This window comes from Kogia breviceps, chromosome 2, assembly GCF_026419965.1.
Source record: "Kogia breviceps isolate mKogBre1 chromosome 2, mKogBre1 haplotype 1, whole genome shotgun sequence".
NCBI lineage: Eukaryota > Metazoa > Chordata > Mammalia > Artiodactyla > Physeteridae > Kogia > Kogia breviceps.
The window spans coordinates 10064792-10089726 of NC_081311.1; the positions used below are offsets into that span (position 1 = coordinate 10064792).

Genomic DNA, 24935 nt, shown 5'->3' on the forward strand with positions numbered 1-24935 from the left:
CTACCCCAGACCTATTGAGTCAGAAGCTCGGAGCCCGAGCCCAGGAAACAAGCCCTCCAGGTAATTCTGATGAGCCCTCCAGTTTGAGAAGCACTTCTCTCAATGTATAGATGATTAAACATATATAGAGAGGCACAAAAAACCAAGGCGATTCGCCCAAGGTCACACAGCTAGTGAGGAGCTAAGCCAGGTCTAAAAGTCACCTGTGCTCCCACCCACGCTATTTAAAGGCATCTCGGGCTTCCCTGGTGGCGCAGTGGTTGAGAGTCCGCCTGCCGATGCAGGGGACGCGGGTTCGTGCCCCGGTCCGGGAAGATCCCACATGCCGCGGAGCGGCTGGGCCGGTGAGCCGTGGCCGCTGAGCCTGCGCGTCCGGAGCCTGTGCTCCGCAACGGGAGAGGCTGCAGCGGTGAGAGGCCCGCGTACCGCAAAAAAATAAATAAATAAATAAAAAATAAAGGCATCTCTTTTTGTTTGTCTATTTGTTTTTGGTTTTTCTAAACTTTTTATTTTATACTGGAGTATAGTTGATTAACAATGTTGTGTTAGTTTCAGGTATACAGCAAAGTGATTCAGTTATACATGTACAGGTATCTGTTCTTAAAGAAAAAAAACCAGAGGCATCTCTGTGTTTTCGTTAAACCGTAAAACCATCAGCAACAGAAATCACTTCTCGCCTTTGAAGGTCCTCCCGTACGCGGTCTTTTTCTCCAGGGATGAAGGTAAATTTCACTTGCTCTGAGGTTATGTGGAGTGAAGCCTCGCTATGACTCACACGTTTCTGTGCCCTATCACAGACTTGATCATCGTCGGCTGCCCTCTGGAGGCCTCGGAGTCAGCGAGGACCACGTCCTGCCTGAAGAGACAGGTCCACCTCTGGGCCAAGCCCCACGGTGTGCTGGCAGAAAGGTGGGTGCCATCCTTTCTGGGGTCAAGGTCCTGGTCTCTTGGCTGGCTCCTCCCCACTTGATCTGGGCTCCCAGCTTTGGTTCACCACCCAAGGCTCTGCTCCATGTGTCTGTGAGGGTAGGTGGGGCTGGAGGGGTATGGCTGGGTCCTGGCCAGAGTCGTGGCTCCAGTCTGGAAGTCCAGGCATACCTAAGTCGTCTCTCGTGGTTCCCCAATGCCATATTAGGCTGCCCCCTCTGAAGGGTGGAATCTCTGACTCATCCTCCCCCTCCCCCCACACCCTCACACTCCTGCCAGTTTTGGCCAAGATTAGAATTCACTCAAATCTGTGGGTTCTAAGGTTTCTGCGCTATTTCAGTTTGGCAAATGACTCCTCGTTTCAAGTTAGAAAAAGAAGTCCTTTCCCGAAAGAGGCTTGGGAAGGCTTTTCTTGGTGACCCAGTGGTTTGGGCAACCGAAAAGGTTCAGTGCATGTTAATCAGAAGGAAGCTGACTCTGTTTCTCAGATACATCTGGGGTTAACAGATGAGAAGCAAGGAGACTTTCTCATCAGAATGACAATCTAATCTACCCTCCCGGAACGTCCTGTAGATTTCCAGCCCTGTGCTAGGTCCTCTCTGGGCATTTTGTTAAGCCACACCCCAGTCCCACCGGGTAGGCAAACTTTCCCATTTTAGAGATGAGAAAACTGAGGTTCAGAGTAGTCACGTCCGAAGCCTGAGGCCATACGGCTGAGAGGCGGCATCGGGACAGGAGCTCTGGTTTTGCCACACTGATGGTCCTGATTCTTGGGAAGAGGCAGGGGTCTCGCTCTGCTACCCCAGGATGACCAGCTGTGCAGTCTCTGTACCTCTGCCTTTGGATTTGAAAGGTGAATCGGATAGGGCTTTGGGGATGTGGGCAACAGAACAGGCAATTGAAAATGAGGGACAGAATCAGGGAAAAGTAGGCCAGCCAGGGCCGAAGGATCAGAGCGCAGCTGCTCTGAGCGTGGTGGCAGAGGCATACGGAAGGCCTCTCTGTGGTGCTGCCACTGGAACCAGGCCACCGACCATTTCCTGCTTTTTGTCCCTCTGTTCATGATTCAGATTCCAAGGAAAACCTGCAGCGTGGGCTCTGTCGGGCTCAGGTGCCCTCTCTTGTCTTGGGGAGAGCGGGGCGTCTTGAATGACGGTCTCATCAGACGGCTTGCAAGTTTCCAAAAGGAAATCAGGATGCCGTTACTGAGAGAGAAAGTGAGGAGAGTGGGTGTTGGATTGGGTGCCAGAAAGCCAGAAACACAACGCTGGGTGTTGACGGGGAGCCCAGACAGCCCCTGGTCCTCTGGCTGTGGGGTGAGTCTTTTTTCCTCCTCTCACTAACACCTCTGAGGCCCGGATGCGTTTTTGAGTCTGGTAGACCTGAAGACATTTTCGGGTCCAGGCTGACCTGTCATCCTGAAACGTGGCTTTGAGAGATGGCCCAGTTGTGATTATGGGGCCGGGAGATGCCGGCCTCACGCAGCTCAGGCCCCTCCTTCAGAGCACAGCCCCCTACCGGCTAAGCAGCGCCCAAGGGGTGTGCAGTAGGGGGCCGGGTCATGCATGCCAATGATCAGAACTCCCGGTTGTTCTGCAAACTTTGAAGATCGGGGGCAAAAAGGGCCAGGAGATAATGAGTGGGGACTGAACAGAACTACTCCCCTGCCTGCCTGCCAAGAAATGCTCCTGGGATGGAGTGAGAGGAAGAGAGTCCAAGGGGTCTTAGAGATGACCCACACCAATCCCTTTTACTCCAAGAGGGAGACTGAGGCTGCAGAGGGGAAGGAAGGCAGCGGCCAAGGTGGTACCACTGATGACTCGGGTTCCAGCCCCTGCCCTGGCCATGCCCCTCCCATTCGGTCTCCCAGCCACCACGGATCAAGCACCGACAGTGGGCAGCTCGGTGGACACACTGGGTCTCATGAACCTACTCTTTACCCCTAGGGAGTTTATAGCCAAGAGGGAGGAAACAAGGAAATGAAAAAACACAACAAGAGGCTGGAGCTGAAGGGTTTTACCTCAGGGACTCAGGGGGGCACCTTTTTGGCCTCTGTTGACCCCCAAAGCTTGTACCTTTGTCAAGAGAAACCTTGGGGGCTCTTGTCCAGAAGCTCAGTTTCCTTCCTCTATGCCTGTTCTACCTTCATCCTGGTCTTCTAAGTCCTAGCTCGGAGGCCTGCCCACACCTCTCCCTCGGGGCAAAGACGCCTTTTCTGCATCCCCAGCCCGGGAGCCCTATCTCTGCAGATCCCGAGTGACGTGCCCAGGGCCCGCTTGTGGTTGGCTCTTCAGTAGGGCCACCTGCATACAGTGAGGATAAATGATGAATTGTACCCTCTCTCGGCTGGACCCCCGGTGTTTGCCCACCCGCTTGCCCTTTCTAGGCTCACTCCCAAATAGCACTTGCCCAGAAATGCTTTATACACTTGCTGAATAAACATCTTGGTTCCATTCTGGGGCCACAAAAGCATCAAAAGTGGAAATTATGCTTCACCGAAGTGGAATTTGGCAAGCATGTAGTGGCCATGGCCTCATGGTAGGTTTAAACTAGAAGTTCAAGCTCCAGCTCTCCCACTTAAAGGCCGTGTGACATTGGGCCAGCTTCTGAACTTCGCTAAGCCTTAGTTTCTTGATCTGTAAAATGGACAGAATTCTGATGCCTATCTCACTGGAAGTACGTGAGAATCAAATAAAAGAGTATAAATTTAAAAGTGCTAGGTAAACCTCAAAGTACTGAGCAAATACTAGGTATTATGGTTACATGGCCCCTTGATATGGTCCATTTGAGAAAAGATAGAATAATTCAAATCTTAGTGCCTGGGCCTAATCTTTATGATAAAAAGGAAAAAGAAAAAGAAAGAAATTTAGTAACCTGTGGTGCTTGGCTGTTTTCTCTTAAAAATGAAGTGAAAATCCAGCAAGAAAGGCCTGGGAAACTAGAACTGATTAGATAATTCTCCGAGGGCGTCCCCAATCCTTTTCCAGGAGGGCAGGCGAACATTATCACAGGGCTCAAACAAAACATGTGTTGACTTTTCAAAGTGGGTATTCCCCCACCCACAGAAAAACCTGGCCCGGAGGGGTGGCCTGGCTGATGTTATCTTCAGGGAGTGCCTGGTACAAAGGAAAGAAGTGGGGACATGATGGCATCCAGAACAACAGAGGCAGCCATGGGGAGGAGGCCAGGCTGGGAAACGCAGGGAACTTTGCCTTTCTTTAAAGAAACTCACTCGTTCCAGGAGCAGGATGGGGCATTTAAAACATTGTCCTTATCTGATTCTTATCCAGAGAACGATGTGGTAACGCCTTCCAGTATGTGACAGGGGAATGCCCCAAGGAAGGGGGTTACTCCTGTTCCCCCTGGCCTCAGGATGGGGAGACCAAGGGCTCAATGCCGTGAAGAAGTCGTAAGCTGAGCTGTCCCCAGAGACAGAGGTGTTGACACAGAGGCTGTAAGGCCCCAGGAAAGAGGAGGGGGCGATGCAGAGAGAATCCCCGTTAAATGGGATGAAGATGGGATAGAGGGTCATTTCGACTCGGGTTCTTCAGTTTTGCCCAGCTTTGAGATTTGTGGTTAAAATCCTAACAAGCACCTTCTAAAGATGCAATCCGGCAGAATGCATGGTCCTCTGCACTGTAGATCCACTGGAGTGCAAAGACATGGACTCTCTGGATGTCCACTGGGTCCTCAATCCCTCCCATACAGGCCCTGCACAAATAATTATTAGTTGGATAATCAATAAATGATCAGAGTCTGGTGGTTAAGTGTGTTGGACTGCTTGGATTCAATCATGGCCCTATTTCCTGCTACCCGTGTGACCTTAGCCAATTATTTAACCTCTCTGTGCCTTGCAGCCCTCGTTGGTAAAGTGGGGCTCTACATACACTTGGCCTCATAGGTGGTTGTGGAGTTCAAATGGGATGACGCGTGCAAACTGCTTAGCACACTGCCTGGCGCGTAGTAAGAGCCCCGGGGGGGGCGGGTAGCATAGAGGTCGTTAGGACACAGCATGGGGAGGATGGTACTTCCCACCCCTGTGAACTTCGGTGGGGCCATAACACTTGCTCTGGCCAATAAAATACATGTAAAGTGACGCGTGGGACTTTGTGGGTGAGAACTCTTCACTACATTCCCCTCCTCTCCCACAGCCACTGTGGAAGCACATGCTGAGATGGACCCCTGGGTCCCTCAGTGACCACAACGAGCAGAGCCCCCTGCCTCCCTGCACCAGACAGCGATGGGAACCAGAAGTGAACTTTTGGGTGGTTAAGCCTCTCAGGTATGTGGCATGTTTGTTATTGCATCATAGCCTAAATTCTCCTGACTAATACAATCCCTTGTTTCAGTTTTAAGATGCAGGTACCCATGGAGAATTCTCCTCACACACTTTATTTTCTGGAAAGAAGCAGCATGATAGGATGGCCAGAGCTCAAGCTCTTGTGCAATAGACCTGGGTTTGAATCCCGCCTGGTTGTTGTCTAGCTCTCTCTTTTCAGGCAGGTTCTTTAACTCCTCAGGGCCAGTGCCCACATATAACCAGCCCTGCTGTGCTGGGTTGTAGGGGCTCCAGGTGCTGAAGGAATGCCTGGCCCAGGCTGGCAAGCCTCCCGTGTGTAGCACTCACGGGCTGTGGCCAGGGCTGCTCATGAGAACTTCTAGTGTGGCCGCACATCAGCTCCTCCTGGGCTAGTGAGACACATTAGATAATTCTCCGAGGGCGTCCCCAATCCTTTTCCAGGAGGGCAGGCGAACATTATCACAGGGCTCAAACTGAACACGTGTTGACTCTCCAAAGTGGGTATTCTCACTTTGAAATTGGGTGTAGTAATTGCTCAGAATCCTTCTCTGGCCATCTGAGCTGGGCGGACATCTTCGCTTTGCCCCTGTGGAACCACCCTCTACTCTCCCCACCTCCTCTGCCCCAGAGGCAGACACATATAGACACACAAGCAGGCCACTGGCCTCCACTGGGTTTGGGATATTTATTCCTTCCATATCTTCCCCAGCCACCTGCCTGTGAAGCCTTGCCACTTGACTCCAGGGCCCTGCTTCTCTCAAGCTGGCCTCACCACACATGGTTCCCTGGGGTTATGGTAACTATACCTGAAGGTGGTAGGGCTGTGCTGTGGCCCTGTTTCTGCACTGTGGGGTTCCTCTCACTCCGCCCAGAACCTTTCTAGAATGATCCTATCTTCAGTGTGCCACCCACTTCCTGCCAAGGTCCTGATGATGTCTCAGTCCTCAGTGGTCTCTCTCTCTCCCTCTCTCACCTCCTTGTGAGCTCTCTTGCGGGTCTTGCTTCCCCTGGACAGAACCTTCTCTTCTCATAGCAGACTGGCTTAGCCCCTCGTCTATACCTCATCTTTCCAGTTATGTTACAGGCACGCTCTTTAAAGGCAGAACCTCTCAGGTCTTTCCTGGGCACCTGCCCAGAGAGGACTGGAGGACTGTCCTCTCATTGCCCATGTGGAGCTTGTATAAAAATACAGATGCCTGGGTTCTACCCAGACCCGTTGCACCCAGATCTCTGGATGGGGCCTGGGATTTGGATAAGCAGACGAGGGTTGAAAAGCAGCAGAGGATGAGAGTTCCCTGGTGGCCTAGTGGTTAGGATTCTGGGCTTTCACTTCCACAGCCTGGGTTCAATCCCTGCTGGTGGAACTGCGATCCCACAAGCTGCGTGGTGTGGTCAAAAAAAAAAAAATGCAACAGAGGATATGGTTAGTAACTGTGATACACCAAGGCCCTGTTAATTATATTATGATTGCGCAAGAAGCTTGATCAGGTATCCTCATTGCACGGGGACACATGTGCCTGGTGTGAGTGTGTGTACGTGGGAGCGGGCTGGCTAACCTGCTCAGTGTCTCACAGAAAGGCTCTGTTCACTGCTCCTCCTGAGCCTTCGTTCCTGCTACTCTCCTGTAGGACCAGAAGAGAAATACCCTTCCTTCCGCTCATGTAAATTCCCCCATCTTTCAAGGCCCACCAGCTTCGGCCGACAATTGCTTGTAGCACACAGTGAGGGAGAAGGTCCCCTTCGATATTTCCTGTGGTTTCATGTCCAGTTGTATTGATACATGAACGATCTCATGCTGTATATTCATTTGGAGAATGGGAACTCAGTTTTAAACTTTCTTTTTCCTCCTTCTCCTCTGCACTGTTTATTGACTGCCTTGTCTATGCCAGTGACCATAGGTGCTTTTTTATATGTGAGGTCATTAATCATTGCAACCATCCCATGAAGTAAACATTGTTATCACCATTTGACAGATAAAGAAGCCAAGGTTCTGGGTGGGTGGGTGGACAGGTTGGGGGTAAATAATTCGTCCAAATGGCAGAATTGGGTTTTCATCCCAGGTCTGTCTGGCTCCAAGTCACTTGCTATAAATCAGACCAAGCTCTTTGGTCTCAGGACACCTTTACATTCTCAAAAATTATTGAAGATTCCAAAAGAAACTTTGTTAACCTGGGCTATATCTATCCATATACCGTATTAGAAAATAAAACCAGAAAAAACACAAGTATTTATTTCACATAAATAAACAGTAATAAACCCATTGTATATTATACGTATAACTTTTACAATGAAAATTAATGATGTTTTCCAAAAGAAATAAGAGTGAAAAGTGGCGTTATTTTACATTTTGCAAGACTATTGCCTGCCTTAATGGAAGACATCTGGATTCTTGTACTGGCTTGTGCAGTCAATCTATTGTGATACAAATCATGTAGTCCCTGGGAAACTCCACTGTACATTTTGGAGACAATGAGAGTGAAAAGGACAGACAATTTTGAGTATTGTTACGGAAATCATTTTGAACCCATGTAATCCTGAGAAGGTCTTGGGGACCCCCGGGGATGACTGGGTAGTACTTTGAGAATCACAGCTCTAATCTGATAAGCTCTGCCTGCTCTTTGCATTCTCACCATTTCTGGGTACTTGTCTATCTACAGCAGAGTCTGGACTTCATGCATACCCAACCATCCCTGGGTAACATGAAGGTAGGAAGAGGATGACTAGGCAGTCTACATCCATCCTTTACCACCAGAAAAGGGCACCCATTGAGTTTGGCTCTGACCCTGGGCTCCTGGAGAGAGGCTGCTATGGTCCAGTGAGTGGCCCAGGTTCTCCAGGCTGTCCAGGGCACACGGGAGGTACAGTGTGTTCTTGACCAGGCTTCATGAGAGCTTGCAAGCTCAGCTTGATGATGAGCCTATGACCTGAATGAATCGCCGCCATTTATTTTCAAGGGAAAAAAGAGAAAAAGATAGAAATGTCTCTAGAACATGGGGGATCAAAACACATTCCTGTCGGTTTTGGAGGGAGGGAGGGATAGGTGGAGCCCAGGGGATTTTTAGGGCAGTAAAATTATTCTGTATGATTCTATGATGGTGATTATGATGATGATGGTGATTATGATGATTCTATGATTCTATACATTTGCCAAAACCCATAGGGTGTACAACACCAAGAGTGAGTCCTAAAGTGAACTATGATTTTAGTTAATAATAACGTATCAATATCAGTGCATGAGTTTTAACAAATGAACTACGCTAACGCAAGACGTTCATAATACGTGGGAATGAGGAGAGCGCGAGAGGTTATATGGGAACTCTCTGTGCTTTCTGATCATTTCTCTGTAACTGTAAAAACTGCTCTTAACAAAATAAATCAAAAGAAAACATCCCTGCCAATCTGGGTCTTAGCAGAGGATCTTTGTGGTTTGGGGTCTGGAATGGCCCAGAGGAAACCCCTGAACCGCTGGCTTGACTGTGCCACCACCCTGGGAAACTGTACCCACTCACACGCATGTCATGACCCCAGATGAGACGTTCTCTTGGGATCTTTCTCCCATCGTCTGCGTCTGTAGCTCCCAAAAGTCTACGGTAGCATCAGCTAGGGTTTGGAAGGTATAATTCTGGTGGTGAGACTAGTAATTAGAGGATTGTTTAAAGACTCCTGGCGTTGTTTAATTACTTGAGAACTATCAACCCATCATCACTGGGATAATAGCCCCACTGAAGCACAATGAAGCCAGAACACTGTGCATCTGTGGCTGGGGAATCTCCTGTACTGTGATCGGGGAGGGAGCCCCAGCTCTTCTGCCCAGGCTGCTTGGGACTCAAGCCAGGAATTCACCAGGAAGATGTTTGGTGACTTGGGGAGGAATCAGAAGATGTGGCTGGCTGAGGTGTACGCACTGTGAGTTGATCACCAGCTCAGGCAGCCATGCTACGGCTTGCTATAGCAACACTCCTCCTCCTTGCCACTAAGTCTTCTTTTAAACAAGCCGAGTTGGGAGAACGGAACCTGTATGGCCATCCTTGGGGATGTGTGGACCATAAGGTTGGGATGAAGAAGGCAAGGGAGGCTCCTAGGGCGCCAGTTTTTAGGAGGTACAGTAAGTGCAGACTTGGCACCTGAGAGCCTTTTGCCTCCCAGGTACCTGGCTCTCAGCTCCCTAGTCATGGCCCTGTCCTACCGTGTGCCTTACCTTGATAGCTGGTTGAATCTTCAGAAGCGTTACCGGTCTTCGCCACACCTGAGTCCTATGCACTATAAATAGCTCTCAGCGTGGGCTCCCCAACTTTTTCTCCAGTGTGCATCTCCTTCCCCAGCTCCTTCAGGGCTGGCAGTCCCAGGAAATGAGCTTGACTCTGGAAGGTTTGTTCCACAGTCCAATGAACACACAGGCTCTCAGATAAAAATATGCTTAGGAGACAATAAGTGGTTGTTTTGAGATTGAAAGCGGAGACCCTAGTGACAAGGCATGGGGGAGGCTTTCCTAAGACTTTCTGCTTTCAGGGTGAGGAGTGATGGGGCACGGGATTGTTTGTGAGGACAGGTATGGCGGTGACCCCTCAAGGAATTTGTTTGGGTTTCTAATTTTTTTGGGTTTTCTATTTGCTCAAACTTAATTAGTAATATTATAACTTTCCATTTAATCATTGACCTAAATGAGTTGTATTTTTATCTCAGCAGGAGTCTGGCTGGGGCTGAAAGAAGCAGCTGTGGCAGCTGAGTGAGAGGCAAAACTCTTACTAGAATATTTGGGCTGGCAAGTGACACCACTTCTGCTCCGAGATAAGATGGAGACTCTTCCAAGCTATGTTTTAAAATCATAAAAAACAGAGTCTCCTGCTGGAGATAAGATATGTGTTGGTTTGGAGCATCTGGGAGCTGTAAAAGAGGAGGGTTATACCAGCATTACTGAGATTATTGCTGAAACCAAGATTATAAGTAATTAAGGTTTTGAGAGTTTTCTCCAGGTACACAATAGACTACTCAGTATCTTGGATTCTTGAGCTGGGGTCAGGTTAACTATTAAGAGAGGGAAAAAAAGTATTTCTAACAAACCTGAAGTTTATTTAAAGCCTACGCCATTCCTGTTGCTTTAGCAGATCTCGCTTTAAGCTGTAGCTCTTTTCCTGGCTCTCAGGACATCTAATGTTGATTCACTTCCATGCCTAGATTCATGGTGTTTAAACTCATTGCCAAGTTCAATTAGCCTCATGTTTACCCCGGGATGGATGTCCTTCACCACACTGGCCCCTGGGATCCAACAGACTCACAGCCCTAGGGGAAATGAGGACCAACAGTCATTGCGTTTCTTCTCCAATTTTAACTCCCTTTGCTAGAACCAAATGCTGGGCTTGCACGGGAGATTCTTGCTCCCTTTCTTTCTCAGAAGGAACAGATTGCATTTTTCATTGCAGAAGCACATGAGCCCTAACTTTCATGTGCCTAAAATGTTCTTTTATAGGCATCCTTTTTCAGTATCTTTGATCTGCAGGATGTAATCACATTTTCCTTGAAGATATAAATCATCTAGAAAAACATAGAAGAGGAGAAAATGCCCTTAAATAACTTCTCAAACTGAATTAAAAACATAAGTTAATTATTTTGAATTATTTCATAATTCTTCCGTCTACATCTCCTGTTCTCATCTTGTCTTAGCATCGTCTGGGCTGGCCACCCTGGATCTTAGACGAGACACTTCATTCACAAAGGGAAACTTTTAATTTGCTTAAATTGGCATGGAACGACTTTCGCAGGATCAGAGGATTTAACTTTGTTTTTTAAATGTCCGTTTTTAATTTTTAAATGTTTTTTATTTTTTTAATGCCCACTGATAAATGGATAAAGAAATTGTGATACATATCTACATAACAGAATGTTATTCAGCCTTAAAAAGAAAAAGGAAATTTCGCCATTTGTGACAACACAGATGAGTCTGAAGGAGGTTATGCTAAGTGAAACAAGCCAGCTACAGAAAGACAAATGCTGCCTGACCTCACTCATATGTGGAATCTAAAATAGTCCAACACTTACAAGCACTGAGTAGATTGGTGGCTGCCAGGAGCTGGGGGTGGAGGAAACGGGGAGATGTTGGTCAAAGGGTATAAACTTCCAGTTACGCAAGATGAGCAAGTGCTGAAAATCTAACATACAGCATGCTGACCGTAGTGAACAATACTTTTTTGTATATTTGTGTTTGCTGAGACGGTAGATCTTAAGTGTTTTCACTACACACACACACATACACACACACACGCACACACACACACATAATTATGTGAGGTCATGGGTATGCTGGTTAGCTTGACTGTGGTGATCATTTCACGATGCATACACAAATCATACATCAAGTTGTACATCTTAAATATATACAACTTTCATTTGTCTATTATACCTCACAATTACCAAAGCTAAAATTTTTTTTTTTTAAAAAACAAGAAATTTAAACAAAACAAGAAATTTTAGCAATCATTTAACCTAAAGTGTGCCATAGTGTTCAGGACTTTTTGTGTTGCAGATACCAGAAACCTGCTCAAGGAATAAAGAGACACTATGGAAAAGATAGAGGGGTAACTCTCAGGATGGAAGGGGGGCCCCAGGGCCAGGCAGCTCCAGGGTCTCAGGAGCAGGTGCTGGGGTCCCTCCGGGCAATCGCAGAAGCTTCTCCGCCCTGGATGACCTGTGCTGCCCATACCTTGGGGGTTGCATCTTTGGAGCCTGGTGCCAGAACAAAAGGAGGATGTTTCCAGTCTGTAGAGTTAAAGAAAGATATCCAAGAGAAGGGCTCAGTCTTGCTGAACTTGGGTCGTGTGCCCACATACACCAGCCACAGCCCTCTCTTACAGGGGAGACATTCCACGTTCCAAAAAAGCTCAAGTGACTCTGATTGTCCTTCAGAGGAGTGGCAGAGTTGCACCAGGAGATACACTTGCCCCACCACACAGGGTGACTTCATCCCCTACGTGCCAAAATGCTCTCCCCTACCATTCTTCCTCTGAGGAAAAGATGAACAAAGAGTAAATTACATACAGTGTTGCCATGACCAACCGGAACCTTTGATTAACCAGAAATCGGTTTTTCATTCAACTTCAGGGGAAAATAGAAGAAAGTCTTGGGGGCTTACCTCACAATCCCACTCTTAGGCTATGTTCCAGGGGGCTCTCATTCTTCCAGGTATCTTTTACATGCTTTTTAAATTGTGATAAAGTACACATAGCCTGAAGTTTACCATTTAAGTGTGCCGTTCAATAGCATTAGGTACATTCACAATGTTGTGTGATGATCCCCACAATCCGTTTCACCATATCCTAAACAGAAACTCTGTACCCATTAAATAATAACCTCCCCCCGCCCCTGCCCCAGCCCCTGGTAACCTCTAGTCTACTTTCTGTCTCTATGAATTTGCCTATTCTAGATACCTCATAGAGGTGGAATCATGTAACATTTGTACTTTTGTGTCTGACTCTTTCACTTAGCATAATGTTTTCAAGGTTGGTTCACCCATGTTGTAGCATGTGTCAGAATTTTACTCCTTTTAATGGCTGAATTATAGATAGATGATAGATAGATAGATTTATATATATATATTCCATTCATCTGCTGATGGACATTGGGTTGTTTCCACATTTTGGCTATCGGGAATAATGCAGCTATGAACATTAGCATACATTAAATGTCTTTTGTCAGCGCTGAAAAAGTATTTATTTTCATTAAAATGATGCTTCAGTGTCTTCAATTACAACAACAAAAAACTGTTTCCCATCAAAATGGAGGCTCTGTGGGCTCATGGAGAAAGGATGGGCTCCAGAATCCCACAGACTCATCTTTAATGCTGGGTTTATGATTTCCTAGTCTGTGACATGGAGCAAATTATTTAATCTCTCTGAGCCTTTTTTTTCCCCCTCATCCAACAAATGATGGACAAAAAAGTCTGAAGTGGACATTTCTGGGTTGCTTTGAGAATTTAATGCTTCCCCAAATCACTTAGTAACCACAAGAGTGCCTGGTAGCACTTTTGAAAAACACAGATTCCTGAGCCCCACCCCAAAACTACTGACTTAGAATACCTCGGAGTGAGGTCAGGATGTCTGCATCTTGACCAGACTCTTCAGATGAGGTTGATGAAGCCAGATTTAAAACTCGTCACTGAAATCAAGCCTATGAAGCCAACCCCTAACTCAGGACTTGATACAAAGTAGGAGTTTAATAAATGCAAATCTTCCCTTTTCCCCCTTTCACTTCTGTATACTGTACCTATGAACAGAGGACGATTGCATTTTAAGGGACATTTGCAACAATGACCATTCCACGTAACAACAACAGAAACTCTTATGATGGGTTGTTTTCTAGTTTGAATGACTAACCCGTCACCTCTGACTATAAGTGATGTTGGCCGTTCAGGCTATAAAGCCATTCCCTTTATTCATTTACATCTCTGTTGATGCATTTGGGTACCATTGCACTGTGTGCAATTCAAATTGGCTAATGAGGGTGCTGGGGTGAAGGGAAGCTGGAGGAATGTACCAAGTCATGTTATGTGGAAGAGAGGACTCCTTAGAGATAGTCATGCAAACCCGAGGCTCCAATGCAGAGAGAGAACCCATGAATTTCTATGAAACAAGCCAGATTGATGTTATTATTTATTTATTTGGGGGTGCCCTTCAAATTATAAAAGGAGTGGACAGAAGGAATGTAGTAGACGTAATTTGTTCCAGCTTCCAAAAAAGCATATTTGTGTCTTATGAAATCTTAAAAGAAAAATGTAATTCAAATTGGCTTAGAGATGAGAGCTGTCAAAGAGATTGAAAGCTGAATTATGAACCAAGACTAATGAGAGCCTGCAATGTGCACCAAGTTAGGGATGGAGTCCAAGAGAATCACTGCAAGGTCTTACAGGGGCGGTAAACAGCCTATTAATTAAGGTAGCAGATGGTAGTAAATTGGGAGATATTTCAGATTCCAAGGACAGAAAAAGGAATGAAAGCGTGAGATCTGTATTGGGGAGTTAGAAATCCCAGCACGAAATCAATGACAGGAAAATAATAATAGCCACAGGTAGTCTTGGAAGCGAGCAGTATTCGGAATAGTATGGGGTTCAAAAGAGACTGTAAATATTAGTGGAAAGGCTGAGAAGCTACTGGAGAAAGCCACCCACCATGCAATTGCTTAGTTTCAGGGACCCAGCAAGTCAGCTTGGGTATGTGTGCCTGGGCTGTAGGTTTAGGTTAACACATTTCTGGGTAAGTGTAGTCTTAAATCTCCCCATGAGCATTTGCAGACAAGGAAGTTGCCTGATTAGAAGGGACTAAATTGCATGTAAATTGAAGAAGTAAATTAGCATAGGGAGATAAAAGCAGATGAGCTGAGATAATCAGTGTGATTTGACCAAAGTAAGAAGACAAAGTGGTGAAACAGCTAGAATGTGGGCTTTGGATCTCCCAGATTGGGGGCCTACATCATCTCTGCCACTTGCCTTCAGTTCATTATTTACCCTTTTGAACCTCAGTTTCCCCACCAGTGAAATGAGGACAAGATTTCTTACCTTCTATTGGTAACGTAATTTCAATGAGATTTCTGTGTAGATCACCAGGAGCACAGTAAGTTTTGAACACATGCAGGATCCTCCCTGTGCTACCTGCATAACGAATGTGACCAGTACTTACTTGTAGGACGGGATGGTGGGAGATGTTTGGGGAAACTTTGGGTAGCATTTATACAACTGTGCCTGTTTCTCAGTTCTTATTTTCTACAAGCAAAAATCGGTTGTGCTCTGTTATTAGAGTGAAGTCATATCCAGCTCAGGGGTTAGGTTCTATAGCCATCACATGAAGTGAGAATCGCATATGAGCAAAATTATCCTTGAAGATACCTGAAAGTGTCCATAAAATACAGTACTGTGTTGTCTTTCAAAAAGTTCTTTTTAGCCAGTGTTTCTTCCAGTGTTGGAACTGATCACAATTTTTTTCCCCAATTGAGCACCAGTAGTTGGCTAGCTATGCTATATAAAAAATATATATTTGAGGGCTTCCCTGGTGGCGCAGTGGTTGAGAATCCGCCTGCCGATGCAGGGGATATGGGTTCGTGCCCCGGTCCGGGAAGATCCCACATGCCGCAGAGCGGCTGGGCCCGTGAGCCATGGCCGCTGAGCCTGTGCGTCCGGAGCCTGCACTCCGCAACGGGAGAGGCCACAACAGTGAGAGGCCCGCGTGCCAGAAAAAAAAAAAAAAAAAAAAAAAAAAAAATATATATATATATATTTGAGCCATGCTATATAAAAAAACTTTTAACACTAAAATGGCACATCGCATGGTAAGATGCTCGCACCAGAGGAGCCCCCAGGAACTGAGGGCAGGGCTGGGGCTCCCATTTCATGCTATCTCCACATCTGGGCAGGCCGTGTGGAACTTGGCATCTTTGGTTCTCTCTCTGGGCCACTCTTAGAGTCTGTCCTCATCCATTCTGGCTTCTATAACAAGATACTGTAGACTGGGTGGCGTAAACAACAGAAGTTTATTTCTATTCTTCTGGAAGCTGGGAAGTCCAAGATCAAGGTGCTGACAGATTCTGTGTTTGCTGAGGGCCTGCTTTCTGGTTTACAGACAACTGTCTTCTCCCTGTGTCCTCACATGGCACGAGAGATACCCTTAGTTTCTTTCTCTTCTCATAAGGACACTAATCCCATTATGGGCCCCACCCTCAAGAACCCACCTAAACCTAATCACCCACCAAAGGCCCTACCTCCTAATACCATCCCATTGGGGGAGGGTTTCAGAGTATGAATTTGTGGGGGACACAAACATGCAACCCGTAACAAAGTTGAACTTGGCGCTTCTTCTGAGCTGAAGCAACTGAGGAGGATCAGACTGGCTGTCTGAAGGGTTGGCTTTGACTGTGGAGTAAATGTACGCAACAGGGCTCCAACTGGTCACAAGGTGACGAGTTCACCTTGCCAGGTTCCCCTCCTTGGCTGGTTTTGATGGAATCTCTGGGGCTGTGTCAAAGGGAGTGAGCCCCAGACAGTGGCTGCCTGCTCTGGACCCAGCATGAGTGTGGGTGAGTGGGGGCAGCCTGACTGATTTTGCACTCTGGGTAAACAAGTCTGATCAGCCTTGGCAAGGACTCAATCAGCAGCTACATCCTCCTTGGAGGAGGGTGTGTTCCTCCCCTGAGCCTGGAGATAGCCCAGGTGTGGGTCTCTTTCTCTGCTTCTGCTCCCAGCCAGGTAAGTTATATGAAAACTTGGTCAATTAATGCATTGAGAAGAAAGCAAATGATAGCATGTACATTCACTGTTCTGCAGTGGTAAACTTCCTTTTTTAAATTTAAAAATACATCTTGGAGATTATTTCTATTGATACATAAAGGACTTCCTCATCCTTCTTTTTATTGAGGTAAAATTTATATAACATAAAATTCACCATTTTAACCATTTAAAAATGTACAGTTCAGTGGATTCCAGTATATTCACAACGTTTTGCGATCATCACCACTATCTAATTCTAGAATATTTTCATCACCTCAGAAAGAAACTCCATACCCATTAGGCACTGATTCCTCATCCCCATGTGTCCAGCCCCTAACAACCATTGATCTTCTTTCTCTCTTTATGGATTTGCCTTTTCTGGACATTTCGTATACATGGAAAACCATATACTATGGGGCCCTTTGTGTCTGGCTTCTTTCACTTACATAATGTTTTTAAGGTCCATCTGTGTTGTGGCATGTATCAATATTTAACTTCTTTTTAATGCCAAGTTATATTCCAGTGTATGGGTATACCACAGTTTTTTTCTCTGTTCATCCATTGATGAACATTTTGGTTGTTTTCACTTCTTGGCTATTATGAATAACATGCTGCTATGAACATTCACGTGTAAAACTTTACTTGAACACCTGTTTTCAACTCTCCCGGGTGTGTGCCTAGGAGTGGAATTGCTGGATCATCTGATAATCCTATGTTTTACTTTTTTTCTTTCTTTTTTTCTTTTTTTTTTTGTGGTATGCGGGCCTCTCACTGTCGTGGCCTCTCCCGTTGCAGAGCACAGGCTCCAGACGTGCAGGCTCAGCGGCCATGGCTCACGGGCCCAGCTGCTCCGCGGCATGTGGGATCTTCCCAGACCGGGGCACAAACCCGCATCCCCTGCAGGTGGACCCCCAACCACTGTGCCACCAGGGAAGCCCTATGTTTTACTTTTTGACAAACCATCGAACTGTTTTCCAGACCAGCTGTACCATTTCACAGTCCCACTAGCAATGTGTGAGGGTTCCAAACTTTCCACATCCTTGCTAAATACTTGTTATTTTCCATTTTTACTTATTATTATAATATCCTAGTGTGTATGAAGTGGATTCTTTTTGTGGTTTTAATTTTTACTTCTTTAACAATTAAGGATGCTGAGCATATTTTCCTGTGCTTATTTGCCATCTGCGTCTCTTCTTTGAAGAAATGTCTATTCAGATTCTTGCCCATTTTTTAATTGGATTGTTGTTTTGTTGTTGTTGAGTTAGAAGAGTTCTTTATATGTATGTTCTTCATACTGAACCCTTATCAGATATATGATTTGCAAATATTTTCTCCCATTCTGTGGGCTGTCTTTTCACTTTCTTGATAATATCTTTTGAGACACAAAAGTTTTTTATGTTGGTGAAGTCCAAGTTACCTATTTTTTTCTTTTGTTATTTGTGGTTTTGGTGTCGTGTCTAAGAATCCATTCCCAAATCCAAGATCATGAAATTTTACCCTGATGTTTTCTTTTAAGAGATTGTTTTAGCTCTTACATTTAGTTCTTTGATCCATGTGGAGATAATTTTTGTGTACAGTGTGAGGTAAGGATACAATTTCATTCTTTTGCATCCTTTTAAATATCTGCACAGCATTCTGTTCCATAGTTTATTTAACCAGTTTTCTACTCAGATATTTGGATTACTTCCAGTTTTTTTACTACTAAAAACAATAATACAATAAATATTCTTGTATATAATCACTTCCTACACATCTGGCATATTTGTAGGCTATGTTCCTAAAAGTGGAATTGTAGGATCAAAGATTGATTGGCTAATTGCTCTCTCTGGAGGCTGAGTGGATGTGCTTGTCTTCCAGCACTGAGTGAGGATGTGTTTCCCCACGTTCTTGCTGATCCTTGTAGATCTTTGCCAACCAGATGGGTAGTTTTAATTTGGAATGCTCTTATTATGAGCAAGGTTGTACACTTTTAATGTATTTGAGAGCCTTTTGTAATGTCTTTGTTATGAACTTTTCTTAACTTTTGCTTATACTTTCCATTGGATTATTGGTGTTTGTTTTGTTTTGTAGGAGACAGTCATAAAACAAATGAGGCCTCTGTCTGTAATAAACTTGTCATCTACCTTTCAGCTTTATTAATGATGTTGTTTTTCTTCTCTAGAAAAAAATGCTTTATTCTTTCTTTAAGATAGTTTGGTTAAGTGGCTACTTGTAATAGCTTTTTCCATTCCGATATTATAATATTGTTTTATGTTTTTTTAATTGTATTTTTATGACTTCAATATATTACTTAATCTTTGGTACAGCTAGAATTTATTTGGTTATGTGGTGTGAGGTAGGGATTCTTTTTTTTTTTTTTTTTCTCTACATAATTTAGGTAGTTGCTTTTGAGGTCAGATTTCCTCAGTTCCCTACTGCAAATAAAGCAGTAAAAGTTCAGTCCTGACCTGAGAGAGGCCCCAACGACCTTCAGTGTTTGGTCCAGGCTAGGAAGGGTTATCCCTATGCACTGGGACCAGAGGATGGCCCATTCTTGGCTTTGCCTGCTTGAGGTAGCATTGAGTAGTGGTTAAGAGCAAGACAGGATAAAAATGCTGCTCTCTCAATGCCTGGATGTATGACCTTGCTCAAATTTGTAATCTCTCTATTGTGTTTTTTCCTTATCAGCAAAATAGGGGTAATAACACCACCATAGAATGGGGATGAGAAGGAGACAAAACCCTGTATGGAAACTGTTCAGCACAGGGCCTCACAAGTAGTAAATACAGGAGAGCTGCTACCATCATTGTTGTCACTCTCATCACTATCATCTGGGCACTTTGTCATGGCTCCAACCTCAGGTCTGCCCTTTCCCACATAGAGGGTGCCGACCTTGGGCCCCTCCACCTGGACTGGCTCCATTATTTGTCCAGTCTTCTTCCAGGGGAGCAAGTGGTAACTCTCAAGTGTCTGGCTGAGGCCACCCTAGGGGGTTGTTCTGGGTTTTTTTTATGCCACCACCATTTATCAATCTTTTTAATGAGATGAAATCAAATAAAAATACAAAACGTAGCTCTGAAGGGAAACAAGACCTCACAAAGGGTTAGCACAAAAGCTTGGTGATTTGTAGGTGGTACACTGAGGTTCAGAGTGAGAAAGTGAGTCAGTAACCCCAAATGAATGATTCCCTGGTAGACCAGGACCCAGGGCCCCGACTCCCTAATTAGGGCTTGGTTCACACAGGCATAGTTCCTGGCACCATACCCTCTCATCAGCTTGTGGTAGCAAGGAGACAGGGACCCTTAGATTTTTTTTTCTTTTTTAATATGAATAATAAAGCTACCTTTTTACTTGGGAGGTAGCATCATTCTCCAGGAGGGTCCCTGCTGCAACGTCACTTGGCATCACTCTTGGCACTCCTCTGTCTGAGAAGTGCCTGGGCAGTGACCTTTACGTTTCTGAAAGCCTGGAGCTATGTTGTTTCCTGGGTATCAGGGCAGTAATTGGATGAATTAACCCTGGTGGGGTTTTGGTAACCATTACTTTCTGTGATTTTGTGACCTTTGATAAGGTAGCTACTGCTTTCTCTTCCCAGCCTCAGAGAAGGGAGACAAAATTCAGAGAACAAACGAGGTAAATTCTTGCCTTTTGAGCTTTTCTACAAGATGAAAGCCTGTAGTTCTCAGGACTGGGGAGAGACCCCAGGAAAGGAAGGGAGATTAGTTTCTGGTGGGTCCTTCGGAAGAGACTCCAGCCTCCCAGTGCCCTGCGGGAAGGAGTGGCAAACCCCGAAACCCCAGGCAGGTGAGGGATCTGAGTTCCAGGGGATCTTTGCCTCCCCTCACCCAGTGGATCTGGTTCTGGAAATGGCTGCGCTGTGGGAGGCTGGCCCAAGATTGCTTTGCAAAAGGTCTCTTAATACAGGAATGGATTTAATTTTTAGGGGGCTTGAGGCTTAAACAATTCGAGACCCTCTTTAGAAAACAGAATTTGAAATTAGGTATAGCTGGGGTTTCTTTTGGAGGTGATGAAATATTCTGGAATTAGATAGTGGTGATGGTTGCAGAACTGAGACAGGAAGTGGGCAGGGCACAACCTTTGAAAGAATGACATAGCTGTTGCGGACACGACATAAACTGGTTGGAACCAACTAGGTCCAAGATGGTGGACAAGTCGACTTCCGCTAGACCTTGAGCCTCATTGTATGCTCACTGTAATACATTAGCATATGCAAAATGACACACCTACGGGCACCATGACGATTCGGAGGCCGACCATAAAAGGCCAAAAAGTGGGCAGTGACCCAATTCCTGGAAATCCCGCCCCTTCCCCCAAATGGTTGGAATAATCCTCCCACTCATTAGCCTACGAAATTACCCAGCCTATAAAAACTAAGCACGCCGTATCTCGGGGCCTCTTGCCTTCTGAGATGGCCCACACTCTGTCTATGGAGTCTGTATCTCCCTGAATACAGGGAGATATTTTCACTTTACTACGGCTCGCTCGTGCTTTCCTGTGCAAAGCCAAGAACCCACACTTGGCGGCTGTCCCAGGGATTCACCTGAGACCTGGGATGTGTCCATCCTCTTGTGCCCCACTTTTTTCCTACAACAGAACTCTGCAAATATACTAAAAAAACCACTGAATCGTACCCTTTTAGAGGGTGATTTTATGGTATGTGAATTAGATCCCAATTTAAAACATACATTGTTGAAAAATATCAGGCACAAGGTTCTAGAGCAGCGGTCCCCAACCTTTTTGGCACCAGGGACCAGTTTCGTGGAAGACAATTTTTCCATGGATGGGGGCGGGGGGGGATGGTTCAGTCACTGGCTCACCCGCCACTCACCTCCTGCTGTGCGGCCCAGTACCTGTCTGCAGCCCCGGGGTTGGGGACCTCTGTTCTAGAGGGCCTGAAGCAAAGCTGTGTTTGCCTTAGTCTCTCTGATGCCAGCGAGAGCAGTCCTGCTAGGAGCTGTGGTCCTGGAGCGACGGCCCCTTGAGATCTAGGTCCTCCCTTCTCCTTGGCTGTCCTCCCATACCCAGGTCTGAGTGTGCCTCCAGGAAATTCCTTGCAGTCCCAAAGGAAGAGTGGGAACTAATGGTGACAAAGCTTCAGCTCTGTGGGATGGCACTAGGAAAATAATGCAGTCTCATTTCTTGTACTCCTGACTCTTGTACTCGGGAACTGAGACCTGAAACTGCTATGTGTGTACAAGCCCTGGTGTACAGGAGCTCAGAGACTAGGCTTCCCTTGGACACCGCAGGTGATGGGGGAGTGGGGCAGGCTTATAAACTATGCCTTCTGTGCTGGGGAGGGCTGGCCAGAGGGGACCTCGATTCTACCCTCGGTGCAGTTTTGGATGGAGAAAATGTCTGCAATCTGGGCAAACAGATGAGGCTCTTTGGAGGCCAGGGATATGCCACTGTCATATTTATAATCAAATCCTTGTTTATCTTGAATCAGACCCAGCTCTCTGTATAACTTCTGTTCCTCACATTTTGAAGATTCGGGCCCAAAGGGCCCAAAACCCATTTCAGGGAATAAGGAGAAAGCTCATGTTTGAAAATGAACCAGCAAAATAAATCATTGTGTTTCTGACATGATGTCCATTGAATACTTTTCAATTCTGAGCTTTGGCAGCAGCGTTTTAAAAAAGCACACACACACAAAACCTATCACATAATTCTTTCTGAAAGGCTCATTCAGCAGGCCTACCCTTCTTGGTTCCAGCCCCACTCTTGCCCTTTTCTTCTCTTTCTTTTTTTTTTTTTTCTTTTAAACCAGCCCTTCTGGTGAGAGGGCAAGTGTACATACAGTCTTCCTTTGTGTTTGTAAAACAGAGCCATATCAGTTGAGCAGTAATGATAACATTTGTAGTTATGCAAGCAGAGATAACAGTAATCAGATCTCATGCGCTCAGCAAAAACCAATGGCCAAAACCTAACAACTGGCTGGCTCGGGGTTGGGGGGTTCTGCTGAAAGGTGAGTGGAATGTGTTTGTGTGTTTTTGTTTTATCAAAGCACCCAGCGCTTTTTTCTGCCAGAGGATCTCCTGGTTATAAAGTCAGAAGTTGTCCGGTTAAGGGGACCCTACTTTAAACCAAGATCTGAAGTTCCCCTCTGTGCTCAGATTCTCTTGGCTATTTTTTCTTGCATCAAATGATTTAGGGCTTCCTTTGCTTTCCAGCAGGTAATCTGACCTCTCTATACTGGAAGGAGCGAAGGCTACTGTATTCACTCAAGCAGAGGCCAGTTAAATGATGGCGTCAGTTTGCAATGCTATTTGGAGTTTTTAAAAGAAAGGTGTTGTTCTGGAGTTGCCCTTATTCTCTCCAAATCTGATTTCCCTGAGGGGGTTTCTCTTGCACTGTTACCCAAACAACATGAAAATATATTGATACCTGGGAATTTAGACAGTGGCAAGGATGGGAAATTGCAACTGTATGACAAGGCCAAAAACAGAGCCCAGGCATGTATGGGACTTGATGTAATCGAGGCTAGGATCCTCAAAATCGGATGGATGTTCAGAGATCAGCAAGTTAACTCCTTATTAGGTGTTGTGTGTCTGAGTTCCTCTGCTGGTTGGTTTCTCCGCTTTCATTTTGGGGTTGTAGTTCAGTGATTTTGGGGGCAAGGAAGTAGTGTTGAGTTCTCTAGGCGTAGTCAATAGTGGCTTCACATAGACCAAATACCTCATTATGGGCAGTTGTCAGAGACAGATTCTGATTCTTATCTGTCTTGGGAGGAAACTTGGATCCACGGTAACCATAATTTTCAGCAAAATGGAGACCAAACTATTTTTCTCTTTTATTAAGAAGTATTTGTGATTATGTTTAAAATAAAGTGCATCTTTTTCTACTTCCCTTCTGGGTACCTGAAGAGCTGTCCCACTTTATCCCCGCTTTCTACTCATTTCTACCCAAAAAAGATACTGGAAATAGGAATGCAAAATGTAGGAGTTGTGGAAAGCAGCAACATAAACCAGGAAGTGCTAGAGGGGAGGGAGTGGGAGGGTGGAGATTTGTATAAAGAAATACATTTTTTTTTTTTTTTTTTTTGTGGTACACCGGCCTCTCACTGCTGTGGCCTCTCCCGTTGCGGAGCACAGGCTCTGGACGCGCAGGTTCAGTGGTCACGGCTCACGGGCCCAGCCGCTGCGCGGCATGTGGGATCTTCCCGGACCGGGGCACGAACCCGTGTCCCCCGCATCGGCAGGCGGACTCTCAACCACTGCGCCACCAGGGAAGCCCTGTTGTATTTTTTAAAGATACACCTTTTCCCCTGTCTCCAGACATAAGTGTGTGAATTAAAAATTGTACTTTGAATGCTGTTCAGATGTTGGCATTTTAAAACCGAATACTATTGGCCTGCGGGTTACTGGGCAACCTGTGCAGACTGTTCCAAGAGACAAACTGAAGCACCCAGGGAGGGCTCTGTCTGGTGTTCTGGGCTGGCAGGACAGACTCCCTATGTGCTGGCTCTAGTTAGAAGTTCAGCTCTCCTCGCTTTCTTTGCCTGAACACACATTTTAATTTCACCGTGTCAGTTCTCATTATCTGTCTACATGGAATTCCCTTTTTGGTTTTCAGAAGTAATTAAGTAAGAAGCCCTTTCACTCACTGCATTTTTGGCATTGATAAAGACATTTGAGGCATTTCAGACAAGGCGGGGGCCAGTATCAGAGCAGTCTTTGAAGATGTTCTTTAAAGACAGTTCTGACAAACAGTGGCAAACAGACCAATTAACCCCAGAATCGAAGTCCTGGTCGCTTTAAACTCCCTTCAAAAGAAATTAGCCCTAATGTTAATAAAGTGGGTGTTAGACCGTTTCAGAATGTCAACTTCCGCGGACTGCGTCCATTGGAATCATTACATTGTTTTGCCAAAAGAAGAGCCTTGTGCTGGTGTGAATTTTTGTTATGGTTGCTGTTGGAAAGTTAGAAAAAAACGTCCAAACCAGAGTTGGAGCAAAAATTCCAAGTGGAAATAGTGCATGTTTCTTAAAAAACAAAAAAACCAAAAACAAAAACTAGTTTTGAAAAGGGAAGAGGACCCAGAAAAGGTGGTAAAGGAAGTGCCCGGAAGTGTATCCTCTAACGTTGGGATTTGTGGTTTGAATCAGGATTGCGTTCAGGGCTCCGGCTCCCAGGTGATAAGCCCCACTAATGCCTCTCCACTCACCAAGGAAGGCTTGTAGCTCAGCTGTTGATTCCGCATTGATTTTGTCAGATCACAGGGAGACAGACCCAGAGCTTCAGGCTCTGCAGGTAGCGCTAATGAATTGCCGAGGCCCGGGGTACATATTTGTGTGGCCTTGATGCTCTCTTATAAGAGAATAAGGAAATTCCTTGCCGGGGGGATTGTTTTCATACGCTGGGACCGTACAAGTCGATTTTGTACCATTTTGGTTAAAAGTCCAATTTGGTGCTTGAGTCTCACCCCTGGTTTACTTCTTAGAAGAGAGAAATAGACCTTTTGATC

General features: G+C 45.7%; 1 protein-coding gene across 1 annotated transcript in view; it reads left to right on the plus strand.

Moving 5' to 3' along the window:
- Nucleotides 1-583, plus strand: part of FGFR2 (fibroblast growth factor receptor 2) — a 127720-nt gene extending 127137 nt beyond the window's left edge. The window contains exon 20 of the transcript XR_010838801.1: nucleotides 550-583. The gene's annotated coding sequence lies outside the window, so the exon portion shown is untranslated. The remainder of the gene's footprint in view (nucleotides 1-549) is intronic.
- The last annotated feature ends 24352 nt before the right edge of the window (nucleotides 584-24935 follow it).